At 36.4% G+C, this 8440-nt stretch overlaps 1 pseudogene; it reads left to right on the plus strand.

Moving 5' to 3' along the window:
• The first annotated feature begins 2177 nt into the window (after positions 1-2177).
• LOC123814686 lies at positions 2178-2691 on the plus strand (annotated as a pseudogene).
• Positions 2692-8440: the final 5749 nt, after the last annotated feature.

An 8440-nucleotide genomic window follows, 5' to 3' on the forward strand; every position in this document is an offset into this window, starting at 1 on the left:
TTCCCTATAAACCTCTCTCCCAATTTGAGTCAGTCTCCTTTTTATTGCAAGATCTCCTCGTTGGAGCTCTGGGCCTAGTCTGCTCAGGGGCCAGATAATTCTCACTTCAGATCCAGCTGGCTTATGGGAAAAAAAAAATATCTGTTAAATGAGCTTTTCCAGTGTATACCACTGCTGTTGTTAATTTGTTTCCCCTCAGCTTTTCCCAATGGAAGTTCACTCTTTTTAACTTTTTTACAGTAACTTGCAATGTACAATCTCTTATCCATAATGCCCAAGGAAAAAGCCCTGAGAACTAAAATTTTCTCATAATTTAATAATAAAATCAGAATGCACACGAGACTGTTTATAATGTCTATTTATCTTGCTTACTATGAACTTCTATGTTTCATTGCACAGATTTAAATGTGTCTCTTACAGGATGCTGCTTTAGGCCTCCCTGGAGATATAATATAATATGCAATACTCACTGCATTACCTTTCTACACTCCAAAAATTTCAAATTCTCGATCTCATCTGGGATTGTAGACCTGTAACCAAGAATTCCTCCTCAAGGGCAGTGATAAACTTGTTCAGCTGCTGAAGAGATTTAGGTTAAATTTAAAACAAGAGTCTTATTGCAGAAGAGTTGTTAAAAATGGATATTTTCTCCTAAAAAGACCATCTTGAGAGGTAAGAACCAATATTTAACTTGGAGTTCGAACTTAATAGTTGACACCAAACTGCTGACAAGACTCTGACCCTCACATGTAAGATCTTTTTCCTTCTCATAAGGTAAGGGGGTGGGTGGAGAATGCAACTGAACACATTTGGGGGAGTCACCAGAATAGAAAGAATAGGAAATAAGGTATAAGTATTATGGCAAATATTTGATGTACCAAATTTGATATGTCTGAAGTATTTAGTGTGGATTTTACAATTAATAGGGGTTTTTTAGACTGATTATCTTGGTACAGCTCACTTGCTTCCTGCTTAAAAGGCTCATCTGTGAGACAGTAAGATCTTCCCAAACTAAGAAACCTTTTGGGTTTCATTTGCTTGAGCTTGAAATTCCATGAACATCAAGCTTAGCAGACCATACTGCATGTAGAAGGTATGGTAATCAAACCAGACTTTAGATCATTTTGCCTTTGCTTTAGCTACATATTGGAATCATCCCCTGGGCACCTTGAAAAAAAGATTAATGCTTGCATCTCAGCTTCAGAGATTCATATTTAATTGTCTGGATGGCTCCTTCAATATCAGAATTTTTAAAGCTACCAGGTGATTTTAATATAAAGCCAGGCTGGCAATCCTGTTTTACAAGAAGCAGGATTAAAAGGCCTTTATACAGGGGTGGACAAAAGTAAATTTATAGTAGTTCATATGGAAAAACATAAATTAATAAAAATATGACAATAAACTCTGTTTTGCATACTCACAACTGTAAACCCACCTTTGCCATCCTCTGTGTATTATCTCCCAATGTATCTTTTGGGTAAGCCTTCACAACGACCTTGATGAAGCTATCATAGGAGACAGTGTGTTGTTAGTTATTGCTGTGTAACAGAACCAAGGGAAAATGCTAGCAGGAGGTAGCAGGTTTCTGTGATAATTATGCTAATTAAGGATTAAAAAGGAACACTGGACAGAATGGAAGAATTGAATGAGATTGATATTTGCTCACTGTTGGTGGAAATAATTCTCATATTTCATTCATTAGGAAAGAGTCTTAAATCAGGTCCAGTTGTCAGTGTGGAGACAGGGACCATTCAAAGTCCTTGGTCCTTCAGTGTCAGCTGGTGAGAGTTATGATGAAGCACAACAGTCAGTTTAGATATCTTTTAGGTAGGACATGAGGTCTCAGACTTTAATGTGCACAAAAAATCACTTAAGCATCTTGTTATGATGCAGATATAATTCCCTAGGTCTAGGATGAGCCTGAAATCACACATTTCTAGCCAGTGGCTAAGAGGTTCTTTAAAAAGCCAGAGTCTTTCACATTTCAATGCAAATTTGAATCAACTGGAGGGCTTGTTAAAATGCAGCTCCACCCTCAGGTTCCTGATTCTGTAAATCTGGGGTTAGCCTGAAATACAGCATATTAATCTCACATGATGCTGCTGGTCCAGGACCACACTTGGAGCTTTAAAAAATCAATTAAATACCACTTCACCATCTTTCTGGCAGCTGCAGCCATGAAGGCTGAGCTATACAGTTTCAGTGGGTGCAAGATCAATCCCTGATATGGGAAGCACTATGCCAAGACCAACAGGAAGGTTTTCTCATTTCTTAATGCAAAATGTCAGTCGTCATTCCTTTCAAAGAGGAATCCTCAACAGATAAACTGGACTGTCCTCTACAGAAGAAAGCACAAAAAGAGTTGGAAGAGATTCGAAAGAAAAGAATCTGCCCGTGCAGTCAAATTCCAGAGGGCCATCACTGGTGCATCTCTCGCTGATATGCAAGGCCAGGAGGAATCAGAAACCTACAGTTAGGGAAGCTCAAAAACAAGCTATCAGGGCTGCCAAGGAAGCAAAAAAAAAGGCTAAGCAAGCCTCTAAAAAGACAGAAGTGGCTGCTGCTAAGGCTCCCACAAAGGCAGCACCTAAGCAAAAGATCATGGAGACCGTGAGGTTTCTGCAACCTGTGTTGGTGGAAAATGCTAAGTTAGCCGATCACATTTTTAAAGAAAGACCTGACTACAACTAGAATTAAATAAATAAATAAATAAATAAATAATCAGTTAACTAAAACAGACTAGCATTCTTTTGAATTTATTGTTAACATCTTAATATTCATTTTTAAATAGAGGTGAGCTTCTAGACACAATGTTAAAAGAAAAGCTCCTTGTGAGTTTTAAATATTAAAATTATATCAGTTTAAATATACATATTAACATATATTTATTACAAGAGTAAATTGCTACTGTGATTAATGATTGCAAAACTGTTAATTTTATATACAAAATCAAGGATTGAAAACTTTCAAATAGTTAAATCACTAAGAAATAAATCAGCAGCTAATAGGGATATTGGACAGGGATGCCTCTAGATAACACCATTGTTCTTTTTCATTTTTAAAATCTTATTTCTTTTTATTGTATTTTATTGTTTATATACTATCTGTTTGAGTCAACAAATGTTTGTATAATTTTAAATAAAAATGGAAAACAGAATAACAGAGATTATATATAAACCATATTTATAATCCTTGCAAAATTATTAGTTTGTTTTATTCATGACATTTAAAAATAAGCTTTATAAACCATATTTTTACTTTGCTATTTAATTCTATTCAGGCTGTGAGTTTTTAAGGAAAACAACCTGCTCTAGAAGTTCATTCTAAGTTGGTGATATTTGGCTTCAACCCAATATTTATTTTAACACTAGGCCACTTGGAATTTAGCCAAAATGAGTATGTGGTACACTTCCAACATGAATTTTAGGAGCTGAATCAAGAGAGCGCTCAAAATCCTGGGTTAGATACTCCCTAGAGGGTTCCTGGTTAACTGGAGCATCTCATGCCTCCCTGCTGGGCTCCCGTCATTTAGAATCTTGTGGAAAGACAAAACCAGGAGGAGTAATGGGGGGCTGAGTAGAGAGTGGTAGAGAGATTGAGAAAAAAAGAGAAAAACTTATAGACATGGTTGAGGGAAGCAGGATGAGGGAAGGTAGAGGAAGTTTTGGGGGGATAAATCGTGATGGAGGGAGACTTGATATAGGGTGGTGAACACACAATACAGAGTACAGATGTGTTGTGGAATCATCCACCTGAAATCTATATAATTTTGTTAACCAGTGTGACCCTAATGAATTCAATAAAACAAAAAAATAATAAACAATTTTAAAAAAGAAAGTAAAAATCAGTCCACTGACCTCCCATCTTCCAAAAACTGGGGAAGGTTATAGTTGCCAGATTAAATACAGAGTGCCTAGTTAAATTTGAATTTCAGATAAAAACAAATTATTCTTTAGCATAAGGATGTCCCATGAAATATGTAAGACATTCCTGCATTGTTATTTGCTATAGGTGGTGACATTAGGTGAGGTCCCAGCTGCAAGAAACTTGTCGTAAGAGAGTGTCTCTGAAACTCATTATTTCTTCCCTTCTAACATGAAATGAGAGACATCTGGAAAAGAGTAATAGCTTCCTTATTTTTTTAAAGATTTTATTTATTTATTTTTAGAGAGAGGGGAAGCGAAGGAGAAAGAAAGGGAGAAAATATCCATGTGTGGTTGCCTCTCACATGCCCCCTCCTGGGAAGCTGGCCCATAGCCCAGGTATGTGCCCTGACTGGGAATTGAACCAGATACCCTTTGGTTTGCAGTCTCAATCCACTGAGCTACACCAGCCATGGCTTATAAATTCTTTAAATTCATAAGATATGGCATAAAAGCAATTTGGGAAGAGCTCCATTTTTTAATGGGAATGTTATCTAATAATTAAAAAGCTAGTTTAAAACTCTGGAAAACTTATTTTCAGTCCCAGTTCTACCGTGAACTGACTGGGAGATGTTGTGCTAATCATTTACTTTATTTCATAGCTCTAGGATGACAATGTTTATAAAGTACACCAATAAAATAAATGTCACCAAAAAAGAGAAAATGCTGCCAATTATACTATGACATAATTAAAAAACACAGTGATTAAAAAGCACATCTTTATTATAGAAATATTAAAATATGGAGTGAAAATGAGTGTCTTAGAATAGAAATATAATGTTTTACTAAAGAAATTGATCGAACAAGAAGATATGACCCTTGTAAACATGTATGTCCCCAATATAAGAACAGCTAAATATATTGTTTTAAAAATTCTTGGTGAACTACAGTCATAATAGAGGATTATAACACCCAACTGACATCAATGGATAGATTTTCCAGACAAAAAAAAAAATCAACAAGGAAATGATGACTTTAAATAACACACTGGACCAAAAGAATTTAATTGATATTTATAGGATATCTCATCCTGCAGCAGGAGTATATACATTCTTCTCATACATGTCTCAAACATACATGGAGCATTCTCAAAGATAAACCACATGTTAGGACACAAAATAGGTCTTAATAAATTTAAGAACATTGAATTCATATCAAGAATCTTTCCTGACCACAATGGTATGAAACTAGAAACCAACAACAATAAAAAAAACCCTGAAAAACATTCAAATGCATGGAGGCTAAATAATATGCTATTAAACAATGAATGGGTTAACAATGAGAGCAAAGACGAAATCAAAAGTTGCCTAGAAACAAATGAAAATAAACTTACAACAACCCCAAATCTATGGGACAAAAAGAAAGTAGTGCTGAGAGGGAAGTTCATAGCATTACAAGCATCAAGAAATAAGAAAAATCTCAAGTAAATGATCTAACCTTATGCCTAAAAACAAACCTATAAAAAGAACAATAAACAAAGCCATGAGTAAGTAGAAGGGAAGAAATAATAAAGATTAGAGTGCATATAAATGTCATGGAGACTAAAAAAAACAAAAACAAAAAAATCAATAAAACCAAGACCTGGCTCTCTGAAAAGATAAACAAGATTAATGAACCTTTAACCAGACTCATCAAGAAAAAAACAGAGAGTATTTAATTAAAACATCAGAAATAAAAGAAGTAACAACTGACACCACCAAAACACAAAGGATTGTAAGAATATACTATGAACAACTATATGCCAGCAAATTGGACAACCTGGGTAAAATGGGAAAATTGCTAGAAGCATACAATCTTCCAAAACTCAATCAGTAAGAATCAAAACCCCTGAATAGACCAATTTCAACTAATGAAATTGAGAAGTAATCAAAAACTTTCCAGCAAACAGAAGTCCTGGACTGGATGGCTTCACAGGCAAACTTTACCAAACATTCAAAGAAGAACTAATGCCTATCCTTCCCAAAATATTCCAAAAAATTGAAGGAAAGGGAAGACTTCCAAGCTTTTTTACAAGACCACCGCTATCTTAATTCAAAAACCAGATAAAAACACTACCAAGAAGGAAAAATATAGGCCAGTATCCTTGATGAACATGGATGCTAAAATCCTCAACAAAATATTAGCAAACCAGATCCAGTGATATATGATCAAGTGGGATTTATTCTGGGGATGCTAGGTTGGTACAATATTTACAAATCAATAAATGTGATACATCACATACAAAATAAAAGGTAAAAATAACATAATTATATCAATAGATACAGAAAAAGCATTTGATAAAATTCAGCATCCATTTATAATAAAAATTCTCAGCAGAGTGGGAATACAGGGATCATACCTCAACATAATAAAGACCATATATGACAAACCCATAGCCAACATCATACTCAATGAACAAAAATTAAGACAGTTTCCCTTAAGATCAGGAACAAGACAAGGATGTCCACTTTCACCTCTCTCAATATAGTACTGGAATACTTAAACACAGCAATCAGACAAGAAAAAGAAATAAAAGACATCCAAACTGGAAAGAATGAAGTAAAACTGTTATTATTCACAGATGACATGATATTGTACATAGAAAACCCTAAAGACTCCATTAAAAAACTGTGAGATCTAAAAATGAATTAGGCAAAGTAGCAGGATACAAAATTAATTCCCCCAAAATTGTGGTATTCTAATACACTAATGACAAACTCTCAGAAAGAGAAATTAAGAAAACAATCCAATTTACTATTGCAACAGAAAAAATTATAGTACCTAGGAATAAATTTAACCAAGGGGGTAAAAGACTTGTACTTGGAAAATTATAGGATACTGAAGAAAGCAGTTGATGCAGATACAAATAAGTGGAAGCATATGCTGTGTTCGTGGATTGGAAGAATTAACATAATTAAACTGTCCATATGACCTGGCCAGGTGGCTTAGTTGGTTGGAGCATCATCCTGGTTATACCCAAAAGGTTGTGGGATTGACCCAAATCAGGACACATACCTAGGCTGAGGGTTAGATTCCTTGTTGGGGAGCATATAATAAGCAATAGATTGATGTTTCCCTCTCACATCAATGTCAATCTCTCTCTCTCTCTCTCTCTCTCTCTATCTATCTATCTATCTCTATCTCTGTTTCTGTCCCTATCTCTCTCCTTTCCTCTTTCTCTAAGATCAATAAACATATCCTTGAAGGAGGATTAAAAAATAAAAAATAAATAAATACTTAAATAAATAAAATATCCTTACTACCTAAAGCAATCTATAGATTCAATGTAATTCCTATTAAAATACAATGCATATTTCACAAATCTAGAACAAATATTCCAAAAATGTATATGGAATTTAAAAAGACCCCAAATAACCTTGAGAAAGGAGAACAAAGTTGGAGGTATTGTATCACTACACCAAATATCAAACTATACTACAAAGCCATTGTAACCAAAACAGGCCAGTACTGCCATAAAAACAAGCATTTATATCAATGGAACAGAACAGAGAGCTCAGAAATAAATCTATGCTTTTATGGTTAACTAATATTTGACAAAAAAGACAAGAACATACAATGGAGTAAATACAGTCTCTTCAATAAATGGTGTTCAAAAAACTGGACAGGTACATGAAAAATGTAAAACTAGACTTCCAGCCAAGATGGAGGCATAGGTAGACACACTGTGCCTCCTCGCACAACCAAAATAAGGACAGCAACAATTTAGAAACAAAACAATGACCAGAACTGACAGAAAGTTGAACTGTATGGAAGTCAGACAACCAAGGAGTCAAAATAGACACATTCATCCAGACCAGTAGGAAGGGCAGAGTCGGGCAGCCAGATAGAGAGGGGTTGAGGCACAAACACCAGACGTGTAAGGCAACCCAGGCATGCAAGACCGCAGTGGGCAGACCTTGGGTGCATAGGCAGCAGCTGGCAGACCCCAGGCATGGAGTGGGAACAGACAGACTCAGCAAGGCTGCAATTGTGAAGCAAGGCAGTGATTGTGAAGCCAGGCACAGTGTGCAAGGTGGCTGGCTGACCAGGCAGTCTCACATTCCAGTGCAGATAAACCAGGCAAAACTGGAGAGTGAGACAGACTGTGCAACCCATGGTCCCAGCACAGGGAAATAGAGCTTTGGGACACTGGCTGAAAACACCTGTGGGGGTTGAGGTTCAGGGAGAGACTCCCAGCCTCACAGGAGAGTTTGTTGGAGAGGCCCACGGGGTCCTAGAATGTGCACAAGCCCATCCAAATGGGAATTAGCACCAGAAAGGCCCAGTTTGCTTGGGGGAAGCAGTGGAAGGGACTGAAATCCAGCAGAGAGCAGAGCAAGTGCCATTGTTCCCTCTCAGACCTTGCCCCCACATACAGCATCACAACACAGCAACTGGGTTGCCCTGCCCTGGTGAACACCTAAGGCTCTGGCCCTTATATGTAATAGGCATGACAAGACAAAAAAATGGCTCAAATGAAAGAACAGATCAAAGTTCCACAGGAAATACAACTAAGCGACCAAGAGATAGCCAACCTA

The sequence above is a fragment of the Phyllostomus hastatus genome, unplaced genomic scaffold (assembly GCF_019186645.2).
Source record: "Phyllostomus hastatus isolate PE091 unplaced genomic scaffold, TTU_PhHast_1.1 phas_contig_17, whole genome shotgun sequence".
Lineage (NCBI taxonomy): Eukaryota > Metazoa > Chordata > Mammalia > Chiroptera > Phyllostomidae > Phyllostomus > Phyllostomus hastatus.